Here is a 19,300-nt window from a genome sequence, read left to right as displayed (position 1 = left end):
TAGTTCTGTATTACGTGTACCCTTACACCGCTTTGTTTTGTTTTGTGTTTTTCTCTTTTTCCTCTTAAATAAAATAAAAAAAAGAAAGCCGTCCTCAGAGGAAAATTTATTGCACTGAGTTCCCACATCAGGAAAACATAATGAATACAAATAAATAACCTGATGCTACACCTCAAACAACTAGAAAAAGAAGAGCAAGTCAATCCCAAAGCCAAAAGAAGAGAGGAAATTACAAAAATCAGAGCAGAAATCAATGCAACAGAGACAAAGAAAACAATCCAAATAATCAATGAATCAAAGAGTTGGTTCTTTGAAATAATGAATAAAATATATTAATCCCTAGCCAAACTTATTTTAAAAAGGGAAGAAAAAGCTCAATTTCATGCAATAAGAAATGTAAAAGGTGAAATCACTACAGACTCTACAGAAATACAGATCATCGACACCTATTTCAAAAACCTCTACTCTCATAGATTTGATAACACAGAAGAAATTAGACAGATTTGTAGAAACATATGAAGTGCCAAAGCTAGATCAAGAGCATGTAAAATTGCTGAATAACCCAATCTCTATTAATGAAATTGAAAGTGTAATTAAGTCCTTACCTACAAAGAAGAACCCAGGCCCAGAGGTGGGTTCACTGCACAATTCTACAAGAAATACGAAGAAGACCTAATGCCGACATTCCTTAAACTATTCAGTGAAATTGAAAGGGGAGAAATGCTTCTTAAGTCATTCCTGGAAGCAAATATTACTCTAGTACCAAAACCTGAGAAAGACCCAACTAAAAATGAGAACTATAGACCGATCTCCCTAATGAACACAGATGCAAAAAGCCTCAATAAAAGATTGGCAAAAAGGATGCAGCAAATCATCAAGAAGATTATGCACCATGACCAAGCGGGATTCATCCCAGGAATGCAAGGATGGTTCAACATACGCAAATCAATAAATGTAATCCACCATATCAATAAAGCCAAAAGTAAGAATCACATGATCATTTCTGTAGATGCAGAAAAAGCCTTCAGCAAGGTCCAACATTCATTCATGATAAGAACTTTACAGAAAATTGGAATAGAATGTCTTTACCTCAATATAATAAAGGCCATTTATGACAAACCAACAGCCAGCATCATACTAAATGGCCAAAAATTGAAAGCCTTTACTTTAAAATCAGGCACATGAAAAGGATATCCTTTGTCACCACCAATATTTAATATAGTACTGGAAGTACTAGCCAGAGCAATTAGACAAAAGAGAGAAATAAAATAAAAGAGGTAAGATAGGAAAAGAAGTTAAATTGTCATTGTTTGCAGATGACATGATACTCTACATAGAAGAGCCCCTAAACTCCGTTGAAGGACTCTTAGATTAAATTCAGTAATGTAGCTGGATACAAAAGTGATACCCAGAAATCAATAGTATTCCTATACACTAACAACAGAATCACAGAGAGTGAAATAAGAGAAACCACATTCTTAACACTAGCAAACAAAAAATGAAATATTTAGGAATTACTTTACAAAAGAAGTGAAAGACCTATAAAGGGAAAATTATAATACACTGAAAAAAAATTGAGGATGATCTCAGAAAATGGAAAGACATCCCTTGCTCATGGATAGGAAGAACAAACATTGTAAAAATGGCCATTCTGCCAAAACTGATATACAGATTCAATGCAATCCCAATAAAAATACCATCAACACAACTTATAAATGTAGAGAAATCACTCCTAAAATTCATCTGGAATCAGAAGAGACCTAGAATAGCAAAGGCAATTTTAAGCAGCACAGGAAAGGCAGGAGGCATCACAATCCATGACTTGAAGTTATACTGCAAAGCAACAGTAGTAAAATCAACATGGTATTGGAATCAAAACAGAACCGAAGATCAGTGGAATAGATTAGAAGCTACAACCACAACTACAAACACATTCAACCACCTTTTCTTTGATAAAGGAGCCAAGCAGGTTCACTGGAAGAACAACAGTCTCTTTAATAAATGGTGCTGGAAAAACTGGCTCTCCATTTGCCAAAAACTAAAGCTAGACCCATATCTATCACCATGTACTTAATTAAAATATAAATGGATTAAAGATTTGAATATTAAAACAGAAATACTATATCTATTTGAAGACAAATTGGGTAGAAACCTTGAAGACATATGGGTAGATAGAGAATTCATGAACAAGACTCAAACCGCACGGGAAATACTTCCCAGAATCAATAACTGGGACCACCTCCTATTAAAAAGTTTCTGCATGTCAAAAGAAATCCCCAGCATAGTGAAAAGAAAACCCACAAACTGGGAAAAGATCTTAGTGAACTCCCCTCAGACAAGGCACGTTTGTCTAAAACATATGAAGAATTAAAAAAACTCAGACCACCAGAATTCAAAGATCCAATCCAAAAATGGGCATCTGAGATGAATACACACTTCTCAGATGAAGAAATACCAATGGCAAATAAATACATGAAAAAAATGTTCATCATCATTGGTCATTAGAGAAATGCAAACTAAAACCACACTGAGGGCGCCTGGCCATCGGTGTGCGGAGGAGGAGCTGCGCGGATCCGGAGCGCCTGCAGAGGCCCCTTCCTTTGTCTGGAGGAGGAGGGGGCCCAGGTTCCTGAGGCACCTCGGCCCGTGCCCAGCTGCGCCTGGCCATCGGTGTGCGGAGGAGGAGCTGCGTGGATCCGGAGCGCCTGCAGAGGCCCCTTCCTTTGTCTGGAGGAGGAGGGGTCCCGGGTTCCTGAGGCACCTCGGCCTGTGCCCAGCCGCGCCTGGCCATCGGTGTGCGGAGGAGGAGCTGCGCGGATCCGGAGCGCCTGCAGAGGCCCCTTCCTTTGTCTGGAGGAGGAGGGATCCCGAGTTCCTGAGGCACCTCAGCCCGTGCCCAGCCGCGCCTGGCCATCAGTGTGCGGAGGAGGTGCTGCGCGGATCTGGAGCGCCTGCAGAGGCCCATTCCTTTGTCTGGAGGAGGAGGGGTCCCGGGTTCCTGAGGCACCTCGGCCTGTGCCCAGCCGCGCATAGCCATCTGCGTGCACAGGAGGAGCTGGGTAGATCCGGAGTGCCCGCAGGAGGCCCTTCCTTTGTCTGGAGGTCTGTGGATATCTCTGCAAGCAGGGAGGGATCACAGGCTCCTGAGGCACTGCGGTCTGTGGTGAGTACCCTAACCCGGCTGCGATCCAAGAGCTGTGGATCTACCAAGGGGCAGGTGGGCGCACAGTGTCCCTGAGGCCCAGCTTGTCTGGAACTGTGGAGTTCTGAACAAGCAGAGAAGGGCCATTGGTTCTGCAGGCCCAATGGCCTGGGGTAGAGTGGTGCCAGAGTCTCAGTAGCTGCAAACATAGAAGGGGATTTTCAACAGATCCTGAGGAGGCTTTCAAATAACACTTGAAACACAGAAATATAGGAAAATGACAAAACGAAAGACCAAATTACAACCTCAAACCTCCAGCCCATCTCAGGAAACCCTAGGAGAAGTGTATTTAGAAGAAAATATATCCCATCCTCCTCATATATTAGACACAATAGCTACTGAAGTTGACAAGCAACTCCAGGAAGTTTTAAAGAAATTCAAACTCGAAATAATATCCCAGATAAAAGAAGAAATGATAAAAGAAATGAAAGAGATTCTAAATATATCTAAAGAAAACACAGATAAAAAATTGGAGGAACTAAACAAAAAGATAGAATCCCTAGAAGAGCAATATAAGAAACAAACAGAATACATAATGCAGATGCACAGAGATATACAGGAAATAAAAAACTCCACTGAAAGTTGTAAAAACCGCCATAATGAAAGTGAAGATAGAATTTCAGACCTTGAAGACAGGATTGCAGCTAGTGAACAGGAAAGGAAAGATCTTTTAAAAATAACAAGGAATCAGGAAACAACAATTCAACAACTGCAAGATGATGCAAAGAAGAATAACATAAGAATGATAGGGATTAATGAAAAAGAAGGAGACAACATAAAGGATATCAAGAGGATATTTAGAGAAGCAATAGCTGAAAACTTCCCAAGCATGAGATCAGAAACTGACATCAGGATCAGTGAAGCATATAGAACTCCAAACAGTCATAACCAAAATAAAACTACACCCAGACATATAATAATCACCATCCCAGAAATCCAACACAAGTATAGATTATTAAAAGCTGTCAGAGAGAAAAGACAGATCACTTATAAAGGAAAACCTATCAGAATCACAGCAGACTTCTCAGCACAAACGATAAAGTCAAGAAGAGCATGGAGTGAAGTATTCCAGATCCTAAAGCAAAATGATTTCCAACCTAGACTGATATATCCTGCAAAACTATCATTTAAAATAGATGGTGAAATACGATACTTCCATGACAAAGAACAGCTGAAGAACTTCATGAACACCAAACCAACCCTGCAAAAAATATTGAAAGACAGTTTAGATACACAAAGGAAAAAACCACTAAGCAAAGCAAATAATTAAACAGAACAGAAAGATAAAGATGCAACAGCAGAGAGATAAGAATCCTACAATTAAACAACATTTAACAGTAATAACCATTAATGTAAATGGTCTCAATGCACCAATCAAAAGAAACAGACTAACAGAATGGATCAAGAAACAAAATCCAACCATATGCTGTTTACAGGAAACCCATCTAACCCAGAAGGATAATCACAGACTGAAAGTCAAAGGATGGAAAACAATTCTTCATGCAGCAGGAATCCAAAAAAAAGGCAGGAGTAGCCATTCTGTTTGCAGACAACGTGAACTTTAAACCAACAATGACCATAAAGGATAAAGAAGGTCACTACATACTCGTAAGGGGAAAACTCCAAGAGGAAGAGATAACTATCTTAAATATATACGCACCAAACTCCAGAGCGCCCAGTTATATAAAACAATTATTAACAGAAATGAAAACTCAAATTATCAGTAACACAATTGTAACGGGAGACCTTAATACGCCATTGACACCAAGGGAAAGATCGACCAGACAGAAAATGAGTAAAGAAATAACAGAACTGAATCATACCTGTGAACAAATGGGTTTGATAGACATATACAGAATGTTCCACCCAACAACATCAGAATACACATTCTTCTCAGCAGTACATGGATCATTTTCTAAAATAGACCATATATTAGCTCATAGAACATATTTAAACAAGTGCAAAAGAGCTGAAATCATCCCTTGCATGTTATCGGATCACAGCGCTCTGAAATTAGAAATTAATGATAAAAGATACCGCAAAAATCCCACAAACACATGGAAACTGAATAACACACTCTTGAGTAATCAGTGGGTCACAGAAGAAATTAAAGAAGAAATCAAACAATACCTAAAAGAAAATGAAAATGCAGATACAACTTACCGGAATCTGTGGGATGCAATGAAAGCCGTCCTGAGAGGAAAATTTATTGCACTGAGTTCCCACATCAGGAAAACAGAACGAATACAAATAAATAACTTGATACTACACCTCAAACAGCTAGAAAAAGAAGAGCAAGTCAAGCCCAAAGCCAAAAGAAGAGAGGAAATTATAAAAATCAGAGCAGAAATCAATGCAATAGAGACTAAGAAAACAATCCAAAGGATCAACAAATCAAAGAGTTGGTTCTTTGAAAGAATAAATAAAATCGATAAGCCCCTAGCCAACCTTATTAAAAAAAGGGAAGAAAAAGCTCAAATTCATGCAATAAGAAATGAAAAAGGAGAAGTCACTACAGACCCAATAGAAATACAGTAGATCATCAACACCTATTTTGAAAACCTCTACTCTCAAAAGTTTGATAACACAGAAGAAATAGACAGTTTCTTAGAAGCATATGAAGTGCCAAAGCTAGATAAAGAGGATGTAAAACTGTTGAATAACCCAATCTCGGTTACTGAAATTGAAAATGTAATTAAGTCCTTACCCACCAAGAAGAGCCCAGGCCCAGATGGATTCACTGCAGAATTCTACAAGAAATACAAAGAAGACCTAATGCCGACGCTCCTCAAACTATTCAATGAAATTGAAAGGGAAGCAATCCTTCCTAAGTCATTCCTGGAAGCAAATATCACTCTAGTACCAAAACCTGAGAAAGACCCAACTAAAAAAGAGAACTATAGACCGATCTCCCTAATGAACACAGATGCAAAAATCCTCAATAAAATATTGGCAAATAGGATGCAGCAAATCATCAAGAAGATTATACACCATGACCAAGTGGGATTCATCCCAGGAATGCAAGGATGGTTCAACATATGCAAATCAATAAATGTAACCCACCATATCAATAAAGCCAAAAATAAGAATCACATGATCATTTCTATAGATGCAGAAAAAGCCTTCGATAAGGTCCCACATTTATTCATGATAAAAACTCTACAGAAAATTGGAATAGATGGTCTTTACCTCAATATAATAAAGGCCATTTATGACAAACCAACAGCCAGCATCATACTAAATGGCCAAAAATTGAAAGCCTTTATTTTAAAATCGGGCACAAGACAAGGATGTCCTTTATCACCATTCCTATTTAATATAGTACTGGAAGTACTAGCCAGAGCAATTAGGCAAGAAAGAGAAATAAAAGGGGTAAAGATAGGAAAAGAAGAAGTTAAGTTATCATTGTTTGCAGATGACATGATACTCTACATAGAAGACCCCCTAAACTCCATTGAAACACTCTTAGATACAATAAATAAATTCAGTAATGTGGCTGGATACAAAATCAATACTCAGAAATCAATAGCATTCCTATACACAAACAACAAAACCACAGAGAAGGAAATAAGGGAAACTGGACTATTCACATTAGCAAGCAAAAAAAAAAAATGAAATATTTAGGAATTACTCTTACGAAAGAAGTGAAAGACTTATACAGTGAAAACTATATTACACTGAAAAAGGAAATTGAAGATGATCTCAGAAAATGGAAAGACATCCCTTGCTCATGGATAGGAAGAACAAACATTGTGAAGTTGGCCATTCTCCCAAAACTCTTATACAGATTCAATGCAATCCCAATAAAAATACCATCAACATACCTTATAGATCTAGAGAAATCACTCCTAAATTTCATCTGGAACCAGAAGAGACCTAGAATCGCAAAAGCAATTCTAAGCAGCAAAGACAAAGCAGGAGGCATCACAATCCCTGACTTGAAATTATACTACAAAGCAACAGTAGTAAAATCAACATGGTATTGGAATCAAAACAGAGCTGAAGATCAATGGAATAGATTAGAAGATACAACCACAACTACAAACACACTCAACCACCTTATCTTTGATAAAGGAGCCAAGCAGGTTCACTGGAAGAATGACAGTCTCTTTAATAAATGGTGCTGAAAAAACTGGCTCTCTATTTGCTGAAAACTAAAGCTAGACCCATGTCTATCACCATGTACTAAATTAAAATCTAAATGGGTCAAAGATCTGAATATTAAAACAGAAACGCTAAATCTATTGGAAGACAAATTGGGTAGAAACCTTGGAGACATATGAGTAGGTAGAGAATTCATGAATAGGACTCAAACTGCACGGGAAATACTTGCCAGAATCAATAACTGGGACCACTTCTTATTAAAAAGTTTTTGCATGTCAAAAGAAATCTCCAGCATAGTGAAAAGAAAACTCACAAACTGGGAAAAGATTTTAGTGAACTCTCTCTCAGACAAGGGACTCTTGTCTAAAACATATAAAGAATTAAAAAAACTCAGACCTTCAAAATTCAAAGATCCAATCCAAAAATGGGCATCTGAGATGAATACGCAATTCTCAGATGAAGAAATGCAAATGGCAAATAAATACATGAAAAAATGCTCATCATCATTGGTCATTAGAGAAATGCAAATTAAAACCACACTGAGATACCATCTCACTCCTGAAAGAATGGCCAGGATCAAGAAAACCAACAACAACAAATGCTGGAGAGGCTGTGGGGAAAAAGGAACTCTCCTGCACTGTTGGTGGGAGTGTAGACTGGTACAGCCTTTGTGGAGATCTGTCTGGAGGTTTCTCAAAAAGCTGGGATTGGAAATCCCATTTATTCCAGCTATTCCACTTCTAGGCATATTCTCAGAAGAACTGAAAGCATCATACCACAGGGATATATGTGCACCTATGTTTATAGCAGCACAATTTGTAATCGCCAGATCTTGGAAACAACCCAAGTGTCCATCAACTGAGGAATGGATAAAAAAGTTGTGGTATTTCTATACAATGGAATATTATTCAGCTATAAAGAAGGATCGCATTGAGATATTTATCAATAAATGGGCGCAGCTTGAGACCATAGTCATAAGTGAAATAAATCAATCTCGCATGTATGAATACCGAATAGTTTCCCTAATGTAAGTAATGATTCAAATATATAAAAATATGTGATAATCATGATTCCCCATTATGTGTCCTTGAAGCCTTATAAAATTTTCACTTATTAATTAGAAAGGCTTTACTCTGGGCTTTTTGATATGGAAATATTTGAAGCTATAGTATATGAAGTTTTATCCAAATATTTCAAGGAAAAAGACAGACACTATGGTAACTACTATTCTTTAAAAAAATTATTTAGCTATTTCTTATGTTTATTTTAATTAAGGGAAAAACTTAAAAAATTAGGATATATAGTAGTAACTCTTTTTGATCTCCTATTAACTTGTTTTGAAGTCCTGTAATACTCCCAAGATCTTGTTTTGACTGATTAGACTCTGTTCCATTCTGTGCGATAGTAGCAAGTTTGAAGGTATAGGCAACTAATTTGAAGGCAATAAGATTCACAAAGATGCCCATTCTGGTTTGACTATTGTCTCCTTGAAGTCCTGTAATGTTCACAATGCCTAAATTTTATTGGTCTTGTTCTCCACTGTTTTGTCCGGCTTTATAATATCTAATGAGATGGACAATTCCTTTTAAGGAAGCAAGAGGCATTATGGTAACCATTGTTGATGACCTTGTACTCTGTTCTACATCATGTGCTATGTCTATCCTTGGTTTTGACTTACAGCTTTGTTTTGCCATATTTGACTTTATTCTCTCCCCCCCAAAAAAGTAATAAGAACTAAGGAGTAATAAAATCCAAAATGTGTAAATTTTGTTATAAAAAAGAGAGGGAGGGGAAAAAAAAGAGCTCTAACGGATATAACAACAAGTGTGTTTAGGGATGTTAAATAGCTGACTATATTAATGTTTTTGGATCATTGAACACAGCTGTTTGCAGTCTCTCCGTTTGAATGTCTACTTTGTATTCTTTGATACTGTGATTTGAGCAACTATTTCCAAGATGATAATATGTAATCTATTAACAGGTGATTTCTTACTGTTATGTTTTTTTTTTGTAGTTCTGTATTATGTGTAACCTTTTACTGCTTTGTTTTGTTTTGTGTTTTTCTCTTTTTCCTCTTAAATAAAAAAAAAACCACACTGAGATTCCATCTCACTCCTGAAAGAATGGCCAGGATCAAGAAAATCAACAACAACAAATGCTGGAGAGGCTGTGGGGAAAAAGGAACTCTCCTATACTGTTGGTGGGATTGTAGACTGGTACAACCTCCAGAGGTCAGTCTGGAGATTTCTGAAAACCCGGAATTGGAATTCCCATTTGTTCCAGCTATTCCACTTCTAGGCATATTCCCAGAAGAACTGAAAGCATCATACCATAGTGATGTATGTGCATCTATGTTTATAGCAGCACAATTTGTTATCGCCAAATCTTGGAAACAACCTAAGTGTCCATCAACTGAGGAATGGATAAAAATATTGTGGTGTTTCTATACAATGGAGTATTATTCAGCTATATAGAAGGATCACATTGAGATATTCATCAATAAATGGGCGCAGCATGAGATCATACTCATAAATGAAATAAATCAATCTTGCATGTGTGAAGACCAAAGAGTTTCCCTAATGTATGTAATGATCCAAATATATAAAAGTATGTGGAAATCATGATTCCCTATCATGTGGCCATGAAGCCTTGTAAAGTTTTCACTTATTAATTGGAATGGCTTTATTCTGGGCTGCTTGATATGGAAATATGTGAAGCTATGGTATATGAAGTTATTTTCAAATATTTCAGGAAAAAGACAGACACTGTGGTAACTACTATTAAGTAGGGTTATTTGGTGGTGAAGCACTAGGTTGCTGAAACAGTCATGCTTTGACCTGTGTTCTTATGTTGTTTTGTCCTCTTTTATCTCAGTCTCTCCCTTATTCATTAAAAAATTATTTAGTTTTTTATGATTTTTTAATTTTTAATTAAGGGGAAAATTTTTTAAAAAAGCAGGATATATTATAGCAACTTTTTTGATTTCCTATTAACTTGATTTGAAGTCCTGTAATACTCCCACTATCTTGTTTTGACTGATTAGGCTTTGTTCCGTTCTGTATGATAGTATCAAGTTTGAGGGTATAGGCAACTACTTAGAAGACAATAAGATTCACTAAGATGCCCATTTTGGTTTGACTCTTATCTCCTTTGGAATTCCTGTAATATTTATAATGTTTAGGTTTTACTGGTCTTATTCTCTAATGTGTAGTTCAACTGTATAATACCTAATGAGATAGACAATTCTTTTTAAGGAAGCAAGAGGCATTATGGTAACCATTGTTGATAACCTTGTACTCTGTTTTCACATCATGTGCTATGTCTATCCTTGGTTTTGACTGACAGCTTTGTTTTGTCATATTTAACTTTATTCTCTTCCAAAAAAGTAATAAGAACTAAGGAGTAATAAAACCCAAAATGTGTAAATTTTGTTGTAAAGAAAGAGAGGGGAAAAAAGTGCTCTAAAGGATACAACTGCAAGTGTGTTTAGGGGTGTTAAATAGATGACCATATTAATGTTTTTTGGTTGCATCTTGAATACTACTGTTTGAAGTCCCACTGTTTGAATGTCCACTTTGTATGCTTTGATACTGTGACTTGAGCAACTATCTCTAAGATGATAATGTGTAATCTATTAACTGGTGATTTCTCACTGTTTTTTTTTTGTACTTCTGTATTACTTGTACCCTTACACCACTTTGTTTTGTTTTTTCTCTTTTTCCTTTTAAATAAATTAAAAAAAAACAAAATTGGGTTGGAAGCATTTAAGGCTTTATAATTGGCTTCTAGAATATCAGAAGTTTGACCATCTAGATCAACTTCCCATGATTTAGGCAGCACCAAGGGGTGGTAATGTATCTGGGGAAACATTATTTTTATTAGGTGCTTGACTCGTTCTTTAACCATGAGTTTTCTCATCTTATCTTGTGGGACACCCCCATCAGACACATGCATCAGGGCCACCCTGCTCTAGCACACTGATTCACCAACCGTGCCATGACATGAGGATTGGGCGTACTTTGAATTTTCTATTTCTGTCAGATTGGTGGACCAATCGCCTCCAGCACTTCTAGCCCTTGTCCTCATAAGCTCAGCAGTGAGGTAAGTTTTGCTATCCATGCCTATACATTTTTGTACAGAGTCATAGCAGGAGGAATGCATTTCTGAATGATAAGAACAATTTTGAGGGCATGGACCTGGCTGGCTGCCTTTGTTAGGCATCACGTGGGGCTTTAAGTTACATATCCACATTTGAGTCAAACCCCTTGTAACTGAGGGTATAGCAACAAGGAATGCTAACTTCTCCCCACAATTTGTCCAAAGACTGTATGTATATAATTTATCATTTATGTGGGAAGGACCATGATCCTTTTTTCCTATTGTATGTATAATTCCCCCCAGCCAGAGTCTTTACCTTTAGTATAGCCTCCTCCACAATCACAGGGGTTCCCATACAAAGATGTCAACAATTGTTCTTTGTTTACAGGGGGACCAAAGCTGCTGTGCAAGATCAGCATCAATGTTGTTAAAATCCCCAGCAGAGGGGTAGAAGGAGTAAAAGCAAGGAAGCTAAAGCAGTTCATGACTGGTATAATCTAACTATGTTTAGTTAATTTTAACTTCAAGGGGTTACCAGTGTATTGTATAGTCCACTGAGTATGTCCCTCATTGTCCACTCTTTCCACTGGCTTTACGTGAGCATGGTGAATCCACACAGTTTTTCCTGCTACCTTTATGGCAGTGGGGGTACTGAGCACCATGGTGAATGGTCCTTCCCCGCGGGGTTCAAGGAAGTCTCAATGGTGACATAGCACCAGGACAGAAGTTCCCACCTCAATGGGTGCTTTGAGTGGCATCTTTGAAGGCAGGTCTGGGTGTTTTTGTTGAAACAGCTGGTGGATCGAGGCCAACACAGGTCGAAGTGTCTGCAGGGACTTAATGAGATATTGGTTAGTTATTTCAACTAATTTGTCCTCTGACAGTCTTGGGACCAGTGGAGGGGGCCTTCCAAATATAGCCTCAGATTGAGAAATTCCAGAAACATAAGGAGTACATCTAGCTTGCAGCAGAGTGAAGGGAAGAAGGCTCACCCAATTATCGCCAGTTTCTAAAGACAGCTTAGCTAAAGTGTCCTTAAGAGTGCAGTTCATACATTCTACTTGCCCTGAGCTTTGTGGCCGATAGGCACAGTGGAGTTTCTAATTAATGTTTAATGCCTGGGCTAAATTTTGGGTGACTTGGGCTATGAAAGTCGGGCCATTATTGGACCCTATTGATAATGGAAGGCCAAATCAAGGTATGATCTCATGCAATAGCTTTCTGGCTACCTTTCTGGCTACCTAAGGCTCACTTGGACTTAGTAGGGAAAACCTCTTCCCAGCCAGTGAAGGTGTCTATTAATAACAAGAGATAGTGGTGTCTTTGTAAACCAGATTTTACCATGTCTGTAAAGTCTACTTCCCAGTGTTCTCCACAGGCAGTTCCTTGGTGCCAGGTGATCTCCAATAGAGAGCTTTTGGTCGGGTTGGCTAACAAGCACTGCGGGCATCTGGAGCTCAAAAAGGTGGTCAGTTTGGAGAGTCTTGGAATGAAAAACTGAGTTCTGAACAATTCAGCAAATTTAGTTCCCCCTAAATGGGTGGTTTGGTGAGCCTGGTATAGCAGCTCATGTCTTAATGCCTCAGGTAACAGCACTCGCTTGTCTGGTAATTGGTACCAACCTCCTGGAGTGAGGGACTTAGCTCCAAGTTGAGATACTAATTGTAGGTCCTTCTTTGTGTAGACCGGTTCTGATAAAGTGGCCCCTCTGATGTAGTGGCTACTTTTCGAGTGGCTTGATCTGCCAAATTGTTTCCTAGGGTGATGGGGTCACCTCCTGTCTAATGAACCTTTCAATGAATAACAGCAACCCACTGAGACAGCCAGACTGCTGCCAGCAAGTCTAAGATCTGTGAAGCATTTTTTATCTTAGACCCGGCTGAGGTTAAGAGACCTCGTTCTTGATAGATGGCTTCATATACATGTACAGTAGCAAAAGTATATCTACTGTCAGTATAGATATTTACCCTCTTTCCCATAGCTAAATTTAGCACCTCAGTCAAAGCAATGAGCTCTGCCCTTTGGGCAGAAGTGCCAGGCTCTAACCACTTAACCCAGAGTAGCTCTTTTCTTGGTCATTGCTGCTCCAGCCGCTCATTTGCTGTCCTGGATGAAACTGCTCCCATCGGTGAAATAGTTCTTGGCATTTTGTAAAGGCTGGTAAGTGAGATCAGCCTGTAGGTTCTGCTGCAGTTCGAAGATGTTAGCACACTTGTGGAGAGGTGCACTCTGAACCTCTGGGTTGTCATCAGGCATAAGGGTGGCTGGGTTTAAGGCTGAAGAGGTCTTGAATATCAACTGGGTCTAGAAACAGGGCCTGATAGTATAGAATTCTGGCATTCAAAAGCCACTTTTTGGGAGGGGTTTTGATAAGAGTTTTTAAACTGTGGTCAGTCACCACAGAAACCTTTTGTCCATAAGTGAGTTTTTTTTAGCCTCTTTAAGTAACATAGGAGATTAATACTGTATAGTTTGTCTCAGATGAAAAACCCAGTTATAAGTAAATTAAGGGATAAAATAGTGAATGTACATTGAGATCATAATAGTAAGGTAACCAGATCAGATTCTTAAGCCTATATATTGCATCCTTTATCTTACATGAGAAATCCAAACTATAAATAAAGAGCAAAGCAAAAGCTAGATAACAGGAAACAGGAAGTTAGATCTTTTTCAAAAGGGAGGAGATCAGGAAATGGAGAGAGGGAAGGGAAAGGGGGTGAGAGAGGAATTAAGATGTGTTCTGTACATGATCCAACTCTGTAAAGGAATGTGGTCATGAGGTATCACAAACATGTACTCATAAAAATTAAAATAAATACAAACTAAACTAAGGAAAAATAAAATGAATCAGTGGCAGAATTTTTGAAATAGGGCAGGGTTTCAGAGGATGGGGAAATTCTATGGAGAAGCAAGGGGTACAAAAATGATTCAGATATTTTATATGTATATTACTCCTGAAGAATTAGTGTACATTTCAAGTATTCCAAGCATACACCAATACAGAAGCATTTGACTCAGGAAGTACACATGCCAAACATACTTTGAAAGCCTTGTTGTGCCTCCACTGTCTTTAGTTTTCTGTAGTTTTCACCAGCAGTTTAAAAAGCTATAAAAACACATCTCGTCCTACAGTGCAGAAATAACTCGAGATTGTATGTATGTGGGTACTATATGGAATTTGTATTTGTAAGTCATTCCTTGGTAGAGCTGGTCAGAGCCACTGTTTTACATGAAGAGATGAAACCCACCTTTGGTGCCATGGGGTTCAGACCAGTGTGACCAGACCCACTTGCATTCCCTTTCCTGAGAGCCTGAGTTGGGTCACGCTGTGTGTTTGGTCTCGATTGGAGCAGGGCAATGGAGAAATGCTGTGTCAGGGCTTCCAGGCTCTTATCCCCTTGAAGTTATACTTCCCAGGTGCTGTTATTCAAACTTTCTGCTCTTTGGTGCCCCTGGATTCTGACACACAAACAACCTGACCAGAGGGAGTCATAGAGAAAGGGTGGGAAGGACACATTGGCATGAAATGGACCTGGAAAATGAGTGCTTGGCAGGAGGAAGAGATTATCTCATGTGTGAGGTCCCTAGGGATCTCCAGCTTCTATTATCCTGCACTGAAATAGATGCCTCAAGGCCACTAGGAGAGATATTTCCAAGCTTCTTCATTCCCAGTGAGAACCCATTGTGCATTTAGGGGGTTCTCAGTAGGTCCTGAGGCTTCATGGAATTTAATTAAACAGAGGTAAATTCTTGTGTATCAGTTTCTATTTTTCTTTTCTTTTTTTTTTATCGGTACCAGAGATTGAACTCACTACAGTGCACTTGCAAAGCAGGTACTTATGCTGCTGAGCTAAATCCCCAGCCCCCCAAGGTAAACCCTTAATATGTATAAACTGTGTGCACTTCATGAGCAGTGATGGTGAAATCTTTCTAGAACCTGATTCCAGTTTGGTGCAGAAGACCCAGTCCTGTAAGAAATCACACTCACATGGTAGAGAAAGAATGGGTTGTGTATTGAAGCTGTCTCTGTAATAACTGGGTTAAGTCCTTGAGCAAGTCACTTTTTCTCTTGAGGCTTTTGATTCCTTATCTCCTGAAAAAAGGTTGAACTATTAACAATAGAATTTTTCCGACTGATGTATTATTATTTTGGTCTTTTGTAAAAATACATCATTAAGCTCAATACTATAAAACTAATTACTTTATGCTGAACAGAAGCTTGGCTTGTCAGTCACTTATTCATTGAAACAGGAAAACCAATGGGTACTTAGGAAGTGTGGGTGGTTAATTAATAATGTATTTGAATGTAAGACTTTGTGGAGAACATAATAATGTGATCCTTGGTAATGAGGATTTGAGGACTCATTTTTCCCTTTCAAATGGTCCTAGTCACTTCGGAGTCTCCACAAAGCTGACTTCATCTTCTGATTCTGCAGGGTGTAGATCAAGGTGTTGAGGAGAGGGGAGATGACTGTGAGGGAGACACAGATGGGCGTGTCTGTGGGGAGGGCAGTAAAGGATCAGACATAGACATAAATGCAAGGCACAAAGTGCACGGTGATGTGAGAGGTGCAGGTGGAGAGGTCTTTACTCCTGCCCTCCCCTGTGTGTGACCTCACAATCATCAGGAAGACAATGTAGGACACAAGCAGGAAGATAAACCACAGCACAGTGACCAGGCCATTGTTGGAAATCACGAGTATCTCCAGGGCGACAGTGTCAGTGCAGGTGAGTCTGAGGACCTGCGGGACATTACAGTAGAAAGTGTCAAGAATGTTGGGCCCACAGAAGGGGAATGGGAGCAAGAGAGCAATCTGCATGATGGGTGGACAAAGACCCCAGCCAGATGGCCGCAATGAGGGCTGTGCACTGCCCCCTGCCCATGAAGGTCCTGTAATGCAGGGCCCTGGAAGTGGCCCCAAAGAGGTCAAAGGCCATGACTGAGAGAGAAAAAATGTCTGCACCACCAATGAGGTGGAAGAAGAACATTTGGGTGATGCAGCCTTGGAAGGAGATTATCTTTTTCCTTGCAAGAAGGTCTGTGAGGACTTGGGTGCAATGATGGAGGAGAAGCAGATGTTGAGAATGGAGAGATTGCAAAGCAGGAAGTACATGGGGGTGTGAAGGCAGGAATCAAGGTCACTGTCAACATGATGAAGAGGCTTCCCAGTAGAGCTGTCATGTACACAAAGCACAAAAGCAGAAATAAGACCAAGCTCAGGTCTTTAGAGTGAATGAGCCCCAGAAATACTAACTCTGACACTGGTGTGATTTCCCAACTCCACTGAGCCTTATCTCCTGATCCTTATACAGTTAGGGAAAGTGGAGTGTGTTATCTCAGCAAGTGTCTACTCTCCCATCATGGATTCAGACTTGTGGAGTCCAAGATGAGACCTGAGAGTTCAGGACAGCCCCTTGTCACACAGATTACTCTGCTATGGTCACTGCTTGTGAGTCCAGAATCAATGATGCTCTGCAAGCATGCATTTTTTTTGTTTTCTCTTCTATAATATAGACATATTTTCAGAGACATCATGTTCTACGTAACTAAATGTTAAGGAGCCACAATAGAGAGGTGAATGTTAGATGCTCGGTAAGGGACTATTTCTGGTGTGAGAGCTGTAATTAAAGAGTTAGGCTTGTGTGTGGATAAAGCAGTGCCATTTGGTTCTGCGTTCCCCAGGGATAAGTTCCCTGCCCCTCAAACTGCGAACCCTCTCTACTGGGTCTAAGGACTCCTATCGGCAGCATGGTGACTTTCTCAGTGAATTCTGTGAGAGTATTCCCACGATCCCTTTTACATTAAAAATGTAATTCAATGAAAAATCAGAAAATTCTACATGGGTGTGAACCTGGGTTCAATCTTCAGCACAGAAAAATAGGGAGAGAAATTAAAATTTAGAACCATAAAACTCTTCTCAATTTTTCTGTTCTTTCTTGAAGGGACTTCACTGTTTCTAGCTTTACTGTGGACTGATTTTTATTCCAGAACCTGAGGTGGTGAGCAACACTTTCACTGTGAAAACCAAAGCAGCACTCAGATCTTTTCTTCTGTTTGTTGTTGTAATTTCCTTCTTGAAAATTAGTTTTAAATATGAGTTAGCATTATTATACAATGGACTTAGCGTATTTGGAGTATACACTTTGATTCATTTTCACATGAATAAGTATTTGTGAAGCCATCAGTGTTGTTAAAACAATGAACACTTGCCCTCCCCAAAGTGACCTTGTGACCCTTTGTAATTTGTCCCCTTGATGGAGCCTTTCTCAGACAAACACTGATCTGATTTCTGTTGATATACTGTAATTTGTGTTTTCTATAGGTAAAATCTTACTGTAGGTACTCTGTTTCTGTCTGGCCTTTATGGCTTTGTGTGTAGCTGCTATTTTGTTCTTTTTTATTATGTGAATGTACCATAATTTGTTGATCTGTTCACTACCTGGTGAACATTAGAGTTATTTTTAGCTTTTACCCATTTCATATAAAAGCTCCTAAGAACCATCAAGTATGGGTCTTTGTGTGGACATATGTTTATATCTTTCATTGTAAATAGCTAGGAGTGGAATCTCAGTAACTCTTAAGACTCATTAGTAAGAAGACAATGTAATTTAAAAAGGAGAAATGATGCAATAGATGCTTGCATAGTAAGATAGATACAGACACAGAAAATAGGCACGAGTACAATTTCAGCATCTCTTATTACTGGGAAAATTTAAATTAAAATTCATAGTAATGTAAATAAAATCACAGTATACATTTTTTCTTTGCTTTGCTTTTTGATACAGGGTCTCATCACGAAGTTTAGGCTGTCCTTGAGCTCACCAAAAACCCCAGGCTGGCCTTGACAGCAGTCCTCCTGCCTCAGCCTCCTGAGTGCTGGGATTCCAGGCCTGTACCACCACATAGAGCAACACAGTGTAAATTTAAGAAATATTTTGCATTTATTCGAATGATTAATGGATATATCTGCAATAGGCAAAAGTGTAGGAAACTGGGGCATCTGTGAGAATTAAAAAGAGTAAAACCATTTCTGCAAAGTTTTTTTCTCATTAGTTCAATATTTAATTTTCTTCAGTATATATATATATATATATATATATATATATATATATATATATATATATATTTTGGGAAGCACACACTTTATTAACCAAATGATGACCAAATCATAAAAACACTGTGGCAGACACCTCAGTTCATTCCTCTGCTAAGCCTGTTGGTCTGGTGTTTTCCATTTCCAGGATCTCTGCCTTCCACTAAAGGGTGCCTTTTTCTCCATTCTACCTGGTGGAGGCGATGGTTTGAAGGGCCACAGAAAGTTATTTGCCTCTCTGAAGCGTTTTCTAACCATGTAGATCTCACCAGTCAGATCCTCCATGCAGATGGTGCCATATTTACCAAGAGACTGAGCAATCAATGTGTTCTCTGCCAAGGAGATGTGCTTCCTCCTGATTTTGCCAGCACCACACTTACATATTAGCTCATTTACAGACCTCAGATTTGGGACCTCCATGTAATGTGTGTTCTACAGTTCTCAGTGCATTAATTGAAGTCATTGAGCTTCAGGAAGGCACCACTGAAGATCTAGTGAAGTCACAAAGAAGCTGTGACACCTTGTGGGCCTTTGGAGTCACACCACTGACACCCTGATATGGATGACAGATGCCACCTTGGGTTCTGCAGGTCTGCAGAAGCTGCCACACAGCTTTTTCTGCCTTCCCAGCTGTTCAAATCTGAGCTCTGTCTGGACTCTTATGTCTTTGCTTTTCAGAGCAAACTTCTGGGCAAACTTCTTTCCCAGGTGATTACCTTCAGCTCTAGGAAATGTCTCCATTTTTCTTAGCAGTTTCTGGCACAGCAGCAGCCTCCTTTTTCTTCTCTTTGACATCTTCCAT

General features: G+C 39.0%; 2 pseudogenes; both read right to left on the bottom strand.

Moving 5' to 3' along the window:
* Positions 1-15,789: 15,789 nt before the first annotated feature.
* LOC100716613 (olfactory receptor 4D11-like) lies at positions 15,790-17,881 on the bottom strand (annotated as a pseudogene).
* A 715-nt stretch (positions 17,882-18,596) lies between these two features.
* LOC134471120 (large ribosomal subunit protein uL30-like) lies at positions 18,597-19,300 on the bottom strand (annotated as a pseudogene).

The sequence above is a fragment of the Cavia porcellus genome, unplaced genomic scaffold, assembly GCF_034190915.1.
Source record: "Cavia porcellus strain 051 isolate PalLab524CR breed Dunkin Hartley unplaced genomic scaffold, mCavPor4.1 scaffold_17, whole genome shotgun sequence".
NCBI lineage: Eukaryota > Metazoa > Chordata > Mammalia > Rodentia > Caviidae > Cavia > Cavia porcellus.
This window is presented reverse-complemented; position numbering and strand designations above follow the sequence as displayed.